The sequence below is a fragment of the Sapajus apella genome, unplaced genomic scaffold (genome assembly GCF_009761245.1).
Source record: "Sapajus apella isolate SASKATOON/1434 unplaced genomic scaffold, GSC_monkey_1.0 scaffold50, whole genome shotgun sequence".
Taxonomy (NCBI): domain Eukaryota; kingdom Metazoa; phylum Chordata; class Mammalia; order Primates; family Cebidae; genus Sapajus; species Sapajus apella.
In genome coordinates, this window is record NW_022436990.1 from 8937182 (window position 1) to 8950331 (window position 13150).

Here is a 13150-nt window from a genome sequence, read left to right on the forward strand (position 1 = left end):
GGCCTCAAGGGGCTCATGACCCTTACAGTATGCCCTGGAATGAAGCACAGCTTCTTCCCTTAGGGACCAACTCGAAATGGGCTGAGGTTATCCCTGTGGCTAGGCTGGGCCATTGGGGCTGGACGTTGGAATTGGAAGAAGGACCCTGGGGAGGAAGCCACAGGGAATATTCAGGGGACAGCAGCTCCCAGGTTTCTCCATGGTCTTGTTTCAACTTAGTACTCCAGGTAGGAGAGAAACCAAAGGGAGGTAGCACAAGGTAAGCAAAAGTTAGCTGATGATATAGATTGTCCACACTTTTTAAGAAAATTTCCTGGCTGGGCATGGTGGCTCACGCCTATAATCCCAGCACTTTCAGAGGCTGAGGTGGGCTAATCACCTGAGATCAGGAGTTCTAGACCTACCTGGTCCTACATGGTGAAACCTTGTCTCTACTAAAAATACAAAAATTAGCTGGGTGTGGTGGCGGGCACCTGTAATCACAGCTACTAAGGAGGCTGAGGCAGGAGAATCACCTGAACCCGGGAGGCGGAGGTTGCAGTGAACAGAGATCGTGCCATTGCACTCCAGCCTGGGTGACAAGAGTGAGACTCCATCTCAAAAAAAAAAATAAATAAATAAAGGGAAAAAAGAGAATTTCCTAGGTTTTATAGCTCACTCCAATGGGCCAAACATTTGAAAATAACCCACTTTTAAGAACAAATTTACTCTGTTCTGAAATGCACAGTTCTTTATAGGAGAAACTCAGCACTTTGGGACTACAAAATGGACTAGGAGATGCGAAAAGCCTGGTTTGGCTAAGATGGATGTTAGGGTATGGATGGCTTAGAGAAGAGGGATTACTATGAGAAGACAGGCAACCTCACAAGTGGAAATAGATTCCCACTCATTTTATTAATCGTGTGCAAGAAAACTTGAGGTCCTTGTTGACACTTATGGTATACAGATGACATGGGCCCCACCCCTGCTGTGAAGATAAGAGTGAAGAATTTCACAGCCTTGCCACCATTTTAAAAATGTCTTTGTTTCTCTCTCTCTCTTTCTCCACTGTCTGCATGTGGGTGCACATGTGGGTGTGTGTGTGTTGGGGAGGTGGCTTAAGGATTTCAAAGAATATGCTGGTAGTAGTTTGAGGAGTAAGTCATATAATTGTTGTGCTTCTACTTCTAGCTTTAAGGAGGAAAATTCATAGGAAGAGATGATTAATTCCTGTTTGAAAAGTGCTTTGAGATCCTCTAATGAAGGGTTTTAGAAGTGTGAACATGTTTCCTGAATGTGCGCTTACAGCATGTGGGTCTATGTTAGAATGGTGCTAGACTATCAAATATACCCCTCTCCTATGTCCCTGAATAGGAGGGTACATGCTGACAGGAGAGGGGAGGGGAGGAGAAGAGAAGGGAGAAGGGCTGGAAGGAAAGAGGAGATTGGAGAAAAGACTAGTGTTTTGTGTTAACCTAGAGGAAGGACAGCATGGGCACCCCAGTGTCTGTGAACAAGTTGCACGTCTGAGAGTGAAACCAAGGCCTTCCTTTGCTCCCCAGCAGTATGCTCCTTGTGAAGTTCGTTCTCCTCACCTTGCAATCTGAAGTCTGTTGACTTTCAGGTTGGTCTGCTGGTTCAGGCTTTACCAAAGGAGTTAATAGTTACTGTATTGTCATACCGGAAGCTACCTTTAATTTTTCAAGAGAAATGCAGAATTGTTTTCTGTTATATTATTAGTATTATTGGAATAATAATCATCAACCATTAAAATCTTTATTATTCTCTGCATTTATGGAGCTGCTCTTCCTAGAAAGCTCGCATTTATTTTTCAACAGTCTTATTTTGAGAGAGGGGGTGCTCTTTCTCATATCTAATGTCTAGCTGGAGTGCAGACACCTCCTACACCAGCAGCAAGCAGTCACCTACCGCAGGAACTGACCGAGAGGCAGGAGCCTGTGCTAACCTTCTGGCTCCAGATCCAGCTTGAATTACTGATCTGCTGCTCCCACCCTCATGACTTTAGGCAAGTTGCTCAATGCCTCCAAATCACAACTTCCTCATCTGTGAAACAGGATAGGGTTATTGTCCTTTCTGTGTTATTGTGAGAATTAAAAGTGTAATTATATATAATGCTTACAATAGGATGTGAAACATAAGAAGCACCAGATAAGTACTTGCTGCTACTTCTATCATCATTATCATTATCTTCAAAGAAACCATAGGCTGATTTAAAGCAAATTATTATAATTATTTCTGTCATTATTATTAATAAGGCCTCCTAAAGAAATTAAGGTTGATTTAAAGCAAAATGCTCAAGAGGATAGAATTATTTTTGGTGCTCTACTACTTCTATTTTTAGCTTCTCTCTTTTCCTTTTAGTTTTTCCAAATTTTTGACAATGTACTCAAGGTTTTAGTAATGTGGCTAGGCACAGTGGCTCATGCCTATAATCCTAGCACTTTGGGAGGCTGAGGTGGGAGGATCGCATGAGCCCAGGAGTTTAAGACCAGCCTGGGCAATATAGTGAGACTCCATCTCTCTTAAAAAAAAAAATTAGTGATGTGTTAAACATATCCTCTATGAGTGTAACTACTTCAGTCACACATACATACAGGATTTAATTCATACTTTTAAAGGACACTGGAAGCTTGAATTTTTTTTCTGAAAAACGAATAAATAGATCATATAGACTTCTAGAACTTTGAAACTGGATTTCAGGGAACGTCTAGTTCAACTCCACAGTAGGCAAATGATTCATCTTTAGAGACAGGCGTGACTGGTTAGTGGCAGAGTGGGCCCAGAGTCTTAGGTTAAGTTAGACAACTAAGAGCCGTGAACATATGGCACATGGTGTGGCTTCTCGTACACCTGTTTCCACTGAACTGCACTGTGACAATATACCAGGAAAGGATCAGACTGTCTGCAAACTCATTACTTTATGCACCGAAGAGGGATGTTGCTAAGGGCGATATCCTGATCCTCTTTATGAATACCCTTGAGGTGCAATATTGAAAATAGTTATTGCTTCTGGAAGAACTGGTTTTTTTCTTTAATTTTTTTGTTACTTAAAAAAGTATTATTAATATTATTTTGATTACCCAATCATAGTTACATACAAAGCCAGTTTGTTTTCATTGGATGAACACCATGAACTTTTAATCTATTAATGTATCACATCTTCGTGTTGGCTACTAGGAAGCTCAAGGACAAATTTACATTCTGTGTCTGTGGTTAGAAGCTAAAAGCTTCCACAAATTGCAGTTATGTATTAGTTATATATATTAGCGCTGACCACCTTGTGGCCAGTTCCTAAACTTTGATCTATTAAAAAAGGGAGTTTTGGAGCCCTTTCCATTGCATGCTTTACTTTTTTCTTGGATATTCATGGTGTACACATTAGCATCTTAAAGGTTCCAGGAAGTCTGACGGTTTTAAATAAAAACAAAAGAGCTTTAAAAATTTTGTTCAGCCTTGTACTTGTAAAACTTACTTGATTACATAATCTTTAAAAATATTATCTCAAGCCGTGCCTGGTGGCTCACACCTGTAATCCCAGCTCTTTGGGAGGCCCAGCCAGGCAGATCACGAGGTCAGGAGATTGAGACCATCCTGGCTAACACGTCTCTACTGAAAACACAAAAAATTAGCCAGGCGTGGTGGTGCGTGCCTGTAGTCCCCACTACTTGGGAGGCTGAGGCAGGAAAATCGCTTGAAACTGGGAGGCGGAGGTTGCAGTGAGCCAAGATTGTGCCACTTCACTCCAGCCTGGGTGACAGAGGGAGACTGTCTAAAAAAAAAAAAATATATATATATATATATATATATATATATATATATATATATATGTATTCTCAGAAATTTCTAGTTTTATACAAAATACATTTTGGAAAATACTACCTTTTAGTATTCTGTAATCAATTCCTGTTATTATTATTTTTATTATTATTTGAGATGGAGTTTTGCTCTTGTTGCCAAGGCTGAAGTGCAATGGCATGATCTCAGCTCGTTGCAACCTCTGCCTCCTGATTTCAAGTGATTCTCCTGACTCAGCCCCCTGAGTAGCTGGGATTACAGGTGCCTGCCACCATGCCTGGCTAATTATTTTGTGTTTTTAGTAGAGATGGGGCTTCATCATGTTGGCCAGGCTGGTCTCAAACTCCTGACCTCAGGTGATCCACCTGCCTCGGCCTCCCAAAGTGCTGGGATTATAGGCCTAAGCCATTGTGCCTGGCCAAATCCTGTTTATTAGAGTCATGACAGTACAAAGGTTGGTGAACTTGGTTCTTTCTGTTTCTCTGCAACAGGAGAAAGTCCAGGCTATGTACACTGGACTAGATAACTGACGAGGCCACTGCTAGCTCTAAAATTTTTGATTCCCAATTTAAAAAATGAAGAAAGTTTTCAAGAATGTGTGTTCCTAAAATTGGGAATTTCAGTTTGCTAAAATAAATACTAAAGTTAGAAATTAAAACATTGTATACCATTTCTGGCACTGTTTATCCACATCTAATATAAAGATTGTTTAAACAATTATGTTTATAGAAACAACCTCCAGGACTGTTTACAAAGACACAAATTTTCTTTGAAAAGCATCAAAGTAAAAAGATGTAAGATTTTCTTGAAACTCTGGTTTGGTATAGAATTTACACCCCCTCCTTCTTGCTTGATACAGGCTTGTATAATGAGGTGATGAAACTTCATAGTGTATCTTTCGGAGGCTGTGCAACTAGATTTATTAACTCAAGCATGTGGCCCATTCAGAGGCAACATTGTTCATTTATGGATGCTTTTGCCTGTAAAATCCCTTCGTCTCCCTTCTCCATTAAAACTTAAAAGAAACAACAAGGACCTCCAAGACATACCTAATTATGTATGGGATAATGGGTACACACCCCAGCCATATCCCTGGGCATGAGCTTGAGACTTGTCCCAGAAAACACATCCAGCCTCTGGAGTTGTTCATCACCTTGACCAGTAAGCCAGACCTAAGGGGAAATAGCAAAGCAAGGTTACCTGCAAGGAGAAGCGGCAGGCCGCAGGGAGAAAGGACTGGTTTTCACACCTGGTTCTTGGGTGACATCCAGCTTCTTCAGCAGCCTACTGGATGTGTCACCACAATCTCAAGTAACTTTCATTGCTTTTCTCTTTGTGTACGCCCTTGTAAAGGGTGGGTGAGATTTCATTGCTTCTCTGGGCCACCTATCTTACTGATTGTAACTGTATGTTGTTTTCTCCCTGTTTGATGTGTTTTCATTTAATTCAGTTTGGATGCCTACTATGTGTCAGGCATTAAGTTCCCAAAATGCATATGTTCCCATACTTGCCCTTGAGAAGCTAATGATATAGAAGAGCACATGGATACCGGAAACAATTTCCATTCATTGTGACAAAGACTCCAAAAGAGCCATGTGTAAAGACCAGGGAAGCAGCAACGAAGGTGACATTTGAGTCAGGTCTTAAAGAATGTGTTGGACACTGATTTTTTCATTAATATAATTACTTTTTCTACTTAGTAGCACTAGCCTGCTAGAAAGAGAAGTAGAAGCTAAAAACTCGTTTTGGTTAACTCAGGAGACTGACAGAACCTATTAGCTAAAGGCTAGACTCTTATTTCAAGCAATTCAGCAAATATTCAGGCCTTAATCATGTCAGTTATTGGAGGACAATGCCATCTGGAAAGTGGACTCTCTGGAACTTACCCTCAAGTTTCCCTGATGTAAAGATATTCTAGGAATTGTGTTTGACTTTAGAAATTCCTAGAATTAGCTTTGCTTTATGTTCAATATCCCTAATTTCCCAATCTTGTGGCAGAGACTCAGAAAATGAACCACATACTTAATGTTGCAAAGATGAAAACAGAGATCATTACTGAAGAACTGGTTTTAATTTAAATTTCCAAAGTAATTTTACAAAGTGCAAGAACATGTGAAGTAAGCTGGCTCCTTGACTTTGCAGTTCCTTGGAGAGCTGACACTGAAAGCTCATAGCCTTCTTAGTGCTGAGTAGAATTCTGTGAATTTTTTTCAAGTTACTTCTATGAGACAAACTCATGGATGTCAACCATATGACACAATATCCATGACTTTCCTGGCTGTACAAATAGTTCTCTAATTTGATGCTAATAATAGGAAATCGTTTTCCTTGACAAATACTCTTTTTTAGACTTAACATTTCAGACACACCCCTCTCCCTGAAAGAAAAAAGAGTTCAATTTAATAATGATTTTTTTATGTCTGTGTTTATTATATCTGGACCCTTATAATACATTTATCTTCTGTCATGGAGTTGAGACAGTATCTATTCAGCTGGTTTTCCAGCCCCAAACTTAGGTATGATCCTTCACCTGTAGAACACGAGGCTGGCCTTGCCTTTGAAAGCAGTACCCATGCTTCATTTTCCAGTTTGAAACTTAGCAACTGCTTTTTCCAGACCTGAGAGTTTTCCTCCTGTCCAGCTATTATACACAGCCTTATGGGATTTTAATACAGATCTGTCACTCCTACTAGTTCTCAAACTCCTTAAGAACAAGGAAAGTATCTCACTTGTCTCTGCATTCTGTAATTCATTACGTAATGAAGGTCTTTAAGAATTATTTGCAAAATCTGTATTGCATTCTTATCCAAAAAGTTTGTAAATTGGGCCATCAAATGTAGATTTCCCTGTGCAAGAAGTGAAAAAGAGCAAGTACCATGTATGCAAATCTCAGAACTTGACTTCTCATAATAATAATAATAATTATTATTATTGTTTTGAGACGAGTCTCCCTCTATTGCCCAAGCTGGAGTGCAGTGGTGCAATCTTGGCTCACTGCAACCTCTGTCTTCTGGGTTCAAGTGATTCTCCTGTCTCAGCCTCCTGAGTAGCTGGGACTACAGCCATGTGGCACCTTGCCTGGCTAGTTTTTTTGTTGTGATTTTTCCGTAGAGACGGGGTTTCACCATATTGGCCAGGCTGGTACCAAACTCCTGACCTTGTAATCCACCCGCCTCAGCCTCCCAAAGTGCTGGGATTACAAACATGAGCCACCTCGCCTGGCCAATTATTTTTTAAAAAGGAGGCAAACCAGGCCGGGTGCAGTGGCTCACACTGCACCCAGCCTAGTTTGCACAGGCAAATAGGGTAAGTAGGTTGCTTAAAATTGTCCAGAAATTAAGTGATCGTTCTGACCCAAGCCATTTGGCTGTAGATGCACATTCATAAATCCCTTTGCCGTCTATTCTTGGCTTACCTCATTTAATTTTCTTTTCCTGAGTCCCTCTAATAAGTTCTTAGCTTCTGTTCTTTTTCTTTAAAATTGGCACTCATCTCTGATTTATCACCTCTTCTGTCCCCCTGCCCCTATTCTCTCCCTCCGTTTTCCCTTATTTTCTCCCTTCTAATTCCATTAGTCATGAGAACCATATTGTGTACCTGAAATTTATATTTCAAGCAGCTTTCTATGAACAACCAGGCGCTTCCTGCATACTGAAACTTTATAGAACAAAATGTGTATGAGCGTTATAAATCTCTAAGTATGCATGTTCTTACTTTGATGATTGGTTAAGAGACTGCTTAAAAATCACCTCCAATTTTGAGTTTTGAATTTGGACTGGGAAAGATAATAAAAGCAATATAAAGAAAGGGAAATGAACTTCAAAACCAGCCCCCCTGCTTTTCCCTGTAAGAAGGCCACTAGAAATTGTGGAGATGCTTCTCAAATACAATTAGATTCTGCCATTGCCTGCCGCGTCTCTCCACATTGCATCACTCTTCTCGAAATCACTGAAGCCTCTCTTGGGACACTAGGTAAGCTGAAGAAAGAATAGAGTGTTCAGGCAACACAAGTTCTACAGAGAACTAAGGCACACAGATTTGCATTTCTGGGTCAGCATGATTTCACTTTCATTTAACCCTTGTACTGACCCTTGTTTTTCAACACATTGGCTCCTTCTGCCGTCTGAGACTGTGTGATGTGCTCAAGCCAAGAAGGTAACTCAAAGCCTGCAAACCTCTCTCCAAGCCCTCTTCAGATTTCCTGCCATTATTAAGGTCCTTTCAGTGAGGAATTGGCCAACATTTTAAGTGTCTCTGGATGCAGGTTTTATTCACGTTTAATAAGGTAGTTTTGTGCGTTAATGGAAAATGAAATGAATATTAGAAATCGCATATTCAGATATGCTTGTGGCTGCCAGGGTTTTGTATTTCCAGCGTGGTTGTTCATTTTTAATGCAATGAGAATAGTAATGGAGAACAATGGATGTTGTATTCTCTCTTTCTCTCTAATCTCTCTCTCTCCCTCCCCCCCTCTGCCCTGTCTTTTTGGTAGGAGTAAGCTGAGAATCCTATGAAAACCCACAGTGTGTCAGAAAGATAGACACGATGTGTTTCTGTTTGTCTTATTCACAGTGAAATTTCCAGTAAGGGGGAGAAAAGACCCCCAACAAGACTTAATTTCTTGCAACGTAACAGGTGCAGGTCATTATTTGTTTATGTGCAATGAGGTCTACTTGGCTAGAAGAACCTTGTATAAAAGTAAATGTACATTGCAGAATGTGAAGTGCTGGATAAATGCTGGCTATGAACCCAATATTAAAATAATTGAGATGCAATGTTGATTAATTTTTTGCCCAAAAGAGGTTTACCTCAATCAGTAAGAATGATGCTATTACTTTTTTTCTTAATTGTAAATGTAATAGCCGGATGCAGGGGCTCACGCCTGTTATCCCAGCACTTTGGGAGGTGGAGGCAGGCAGATCATTTGAGGTCAGGAGTTCAAAACCAGCCTGGCCAACATGGTGAAACCCTGTTTCTACTAAAAATACAAAACAATTAGCCGGGCATGGTGGCGTGCACCTGTAATTCCAGCTACTTGGGAAGCTGAGTCAGGAGAACTGCTTAAACCTGGGAGGTGGAGGTTGCAGTGAGGCAAGATCACATCACTGCACTCCAGCCTGGGTGACAGAGCAAGATGTTGTCAAGAAAAGAAAAAGTAATACTTGTATGATATGTGAATGACATCTCAACAAAGCTGTTTTTTAAAAAAATACGAAATTATAGAAAAGACAGGTAAACAATTGGAATAAAATCAAAATCATCAATAATCCCAGTTCATGGTCTCACTTTGTCACCCAGGCTAGAGTGCAGTGGCGCAATTGTGCCTCACTGCAGCATCGAACTCCTGGGCTCATGAGACCCTCCCACCTCAGCCTCCCAAAGTGCTGAGATTACAGGTGTGTGCCACCATGCCTGGCTCCCTTTTCATTTAATATATTATGGACATTAAATATTCTTCTGCCTCTGCGTACTTTTCTGTTGTATAAATATTTTATAACATAAGCAACTCTGTATTGTTGGGCATCTCGGTTGTGTCCAAGTTTTTGATAATGTTTTTGATAGCTGTCTAATGAGCATTCTTGTAGCTATATCTTTGAGCATATCTGTGATTATTTCTGAATAAATTTCTAGATATCTAGTTCTTGAATCAAAGAATATGCACTCTTTTAAGACTTTAAAACACACGTGACTCTGTGTGTGTGTGTGTGTGTGTGTGTGTGTGCGTGTGTAAAATACGGGACATGAATTTTAGAAATCACATATTCAGTTATGCTCATGGCTGCCAGAGTTTTGAACTTCCTGGTTGTTGTTTATTCTTAATGTAATGAGAATAGTTATGGAGAACAATGGATGTTATATTCTCTCTCTCTCTGGTATGAAGTATGCTGGGAATCCTGTGAAGACCATCTCTTTGTGGCCCATTCCATTTCTTGATTCCATGAAGGATCTTCAGGAAGATTCTTCCTTAGATTCTTAATGAAGTTAAATGTTGTTTCAAATGCATATTGCCCTCTAAATATAAATATATTTATAATATTATGTATCTAGATAAATGCACATACATATATTTGTATATATTCCTATAAATATATACTTATATATGCATATATATAATCAATTTGAATCAATACCTTTTTGAAATTATATATGTGGATGTATATACATACACGCAAACACTCACTACATTTATACCAGCAGTGTATAACACTGCATTTATTTTTATATACATTCCCCAACATTATTATTATTTAAATTTTTTCTTTCCAACTGCACTAGTGAAAAATGGTACCTTGTACTTGTTATAATTTGTACTCCTTAGATTGTTAATGAAGTTAACGGTTGTTTCAAATGTTTATTGGCCATGTCAAAATTATTTGTCCTTTGACTATTTTTCTTTTATCTTTAATTTGTAAGATTTTTAAAAATCAAATAAGGCTATTAATTCTTTGTCATCTTTTTTATTTGAGTTGAACAAAAAACTCTACTGAAATGAAAGTGATGCACATTTTTCTTTTTTTATCTTTATTCATAAGTCAGTATAATATTTGTCAGTTTGAGTATTATACACGTGATAAAACAAATTATGAAAAGTATCATATTTACAGCAAGAATATTATTTTATATAACTGACTCACCAAATATGCAACCTCTTGCAACAATAGCACAATGGACTCAACTCTGTCCTCTGAATGGACGAATTTCATGATTCTTCTAAAAAGTTTTGAGTGAGTGTAGTTTCCTATTGCTTCTTTCTGTGGATCTAAGGATTGATTAAGAATCAATCCCTGGAAACCAGCGGCTGGAATCCGACCTCCCCAGAATCAAGAAGAGACAGCAGTGGGAAAGAGAGCACAAGCCCCAAAGTCTCCAGCACTGTGCCAAATGCTTGATTTCAGAGCATTCAGGCACTCATGGTCGAGTGTGGGGCCATGTATATGTATGTCCTGTTATCTCAAATGCCACAACTGTTAGTTAGCAGGATATGCGAGAGAAGATGCATATTGTGGAGGAATAAATCAGTCCCAACAATTATGTGAGCATTTCTAAAAAATTCAATAACAAGGATTTTCTAAAATACAAGTTTACAGACAGAAGCTATACAGCCAGCCATTAACTGAAGTGCATGTGCAATGTCATGAAGGAGGAGCTGTGTTTATGAAACCACACCCATCTTATTTATCTCTAATTTTAAAATAATTCATTCTCTTTTTGGGTATGCAAGTGAGCAGTGGAGAAAGGGGTGCATCTGCAATACCAGCTGGTGCTAAGGATTTCAATGCTTCCAGAAGATGTGGGCTAGAGAACTTTATTAGGCATTGGAGGGGTTCTTCCCTCTCAGCCAAGATGCTCCCATTTAAATCACTTTGAATTTCATTTCAAGCTTATATTGTGCAAATTCTAGTGGTGGTTGAGGATAATCTCCAAACATTTCCTGAGTTATTTGTTGGACTCTTTTTCTGCTATGTTTTCATGAATGATCCTTGAATCCATATTTACATCTAGTCCAAGGCTTCTTTCCTGTAGAGGTGTCATAGAGTTGTGAGTTTCAAAGGTCTGATTATACTGTTTAAAAACAATAGCCTTAAGAGAGTCCAGATATCAACTTCTCAGATCCATTTTCACGATCTGATGGTGTTTGCTAGCAATTTGTCAGTGCCTGACCCAGAAGTGGCATATTGCGCCTCATCTTGGAGGAGGACGTGAAGGCATACGGAGTCTGGGAGTAGTATACCACGTAGGTAGGTTTCTACTGGTTTGGCTTAGTGTACTGTGTTCCCCCAGGCAATTCGAATCCAGGCTACATTCTCCTCAGTTTCTCTGAAGCTGACTGTCACATTTTTTAATGCTCTCTGAAGAATTCTCTTAAATGAATTTTTGAATTGTTTCATATCAAAAAGGTCAACATCTTCACCTGGTCTTTTACTCATCTGAAGAACATTCCAAACTTTCTGGTGTTGATGAAATTGAGTATAAATGATGTCTAACAGGGTAGCATCATTGAGACCTGCACGCTTTTCCTCACACAGCTGAACCAAGTGCTGAACTACAGATTCCTTTCTCTGCTAGAAATTTACAGTCTACAGTTGATTTTCAGACAAAAAGTCCCAGGCTTTTAGGATTGTTGTCAGTTCATTCATGGGGATTTTCAAGGTGGTCCTCTTGATGAACTCAGCAACAGTCTCATCCAACCCTTTGGATATATCCACATAGCCCACCTATCCTGCTGTCTCACTCCTCAGCTGCCATTCCCACCCGTCTGATGCACATTTTTCTTTAAAAGAAAAGCAATTCAGTTAAAAATCAGTTACAGGTAAACAAAGCATACTCCTGACCGCATACACCCAATGTATGTATAGGTTTAACTTTGTAAATTTCTGAGTTGCTTTCTGGAAAATACTTCCAAATGAAAAGCTAGATATCATCATCTTTATAAGTAACTGTGATTTCATTTTGAGATAAATTATTACTTTGAGTTAAATAAAGGAAAATTACCGTTTTTGAGCATTAGCCAATCTTACAGTCTCCCTTTCCAAAGAAGCTGAATTCAAACTATTTTTAAAGGTCAGTTTATGTTTTCTTTTAATTCAACTGCTTCATGGGTGGGGTATTTTTTCTCCATTTTAGGAGTAATCTAAATTGAGACAAACATAGACTCCAAGATAAATAAAAGGAACTCCAAAGACTGAATGATCTGCTAGACTGGGTGCTTGAGTAGATTTTGATGTGTGATGATAACCACATTCCTCTCTCCTTTCATTCTCATGTATTGGCTTCCTGGCCTTAAATGAGTCTCCCTCTTTGCTTCTACCCGAAAGAATAGCACCTGCCTGAAGTAGGGGGTGGGGATGAAATGTCTGAGCTGCCAGTGAGATCTCTTAAGCATGTGGTATTTTCCAAAGGAAGATGCTTAATTATTTCAAAGTATATTTTGTCCTGCTACTTAAAAATGCAATCATGCTTAAGATATGCATACATGTATGTGTGTATCAGTTTGCATGTTTATTTGGAATCATCTTTTTTTTTGTTTTTGAGATGGAGTCTTGCTCTGTCACCCAGGCTGGAGTGTAGTGGTGCAATCTCAGCTCACTGTAATCTCTGTCTCCCGGGTTCAAGTGAGTCTCCTGCCTTAGCCTCCTGAGTAGCTGGTATTACAGGCACATACCACCATGCCTGGCTAAATTTTTTTTGTATTTTTAGTAGAGACAGGGTTTCACCATGTTGGTCAGGCTGATCTCGAACTCCTGGCCTCAAGTGATCTGCCTGCCTCAGCCCCGTAAAGTGCTGGGATTACAGGTGTGAGCCACTGTGCCCTGCCTGGAATTATTCATTATTAAAAACACTTATTGCCTTTCAG

General features: G+C 39.4%; 1 pseudogene; it reads right to left on the reverse strand.

The window, feature by feature from the left end:
• Nucleotides 1-10857: 10857 nt before the first annotated feature.
• LOC116526296 lies at nucleotides 10858-12045 on the reverse strand (annotated as a pseudogene).
• Nucleotides 12046-13150: the final 1105 nt, after the last annotated feature.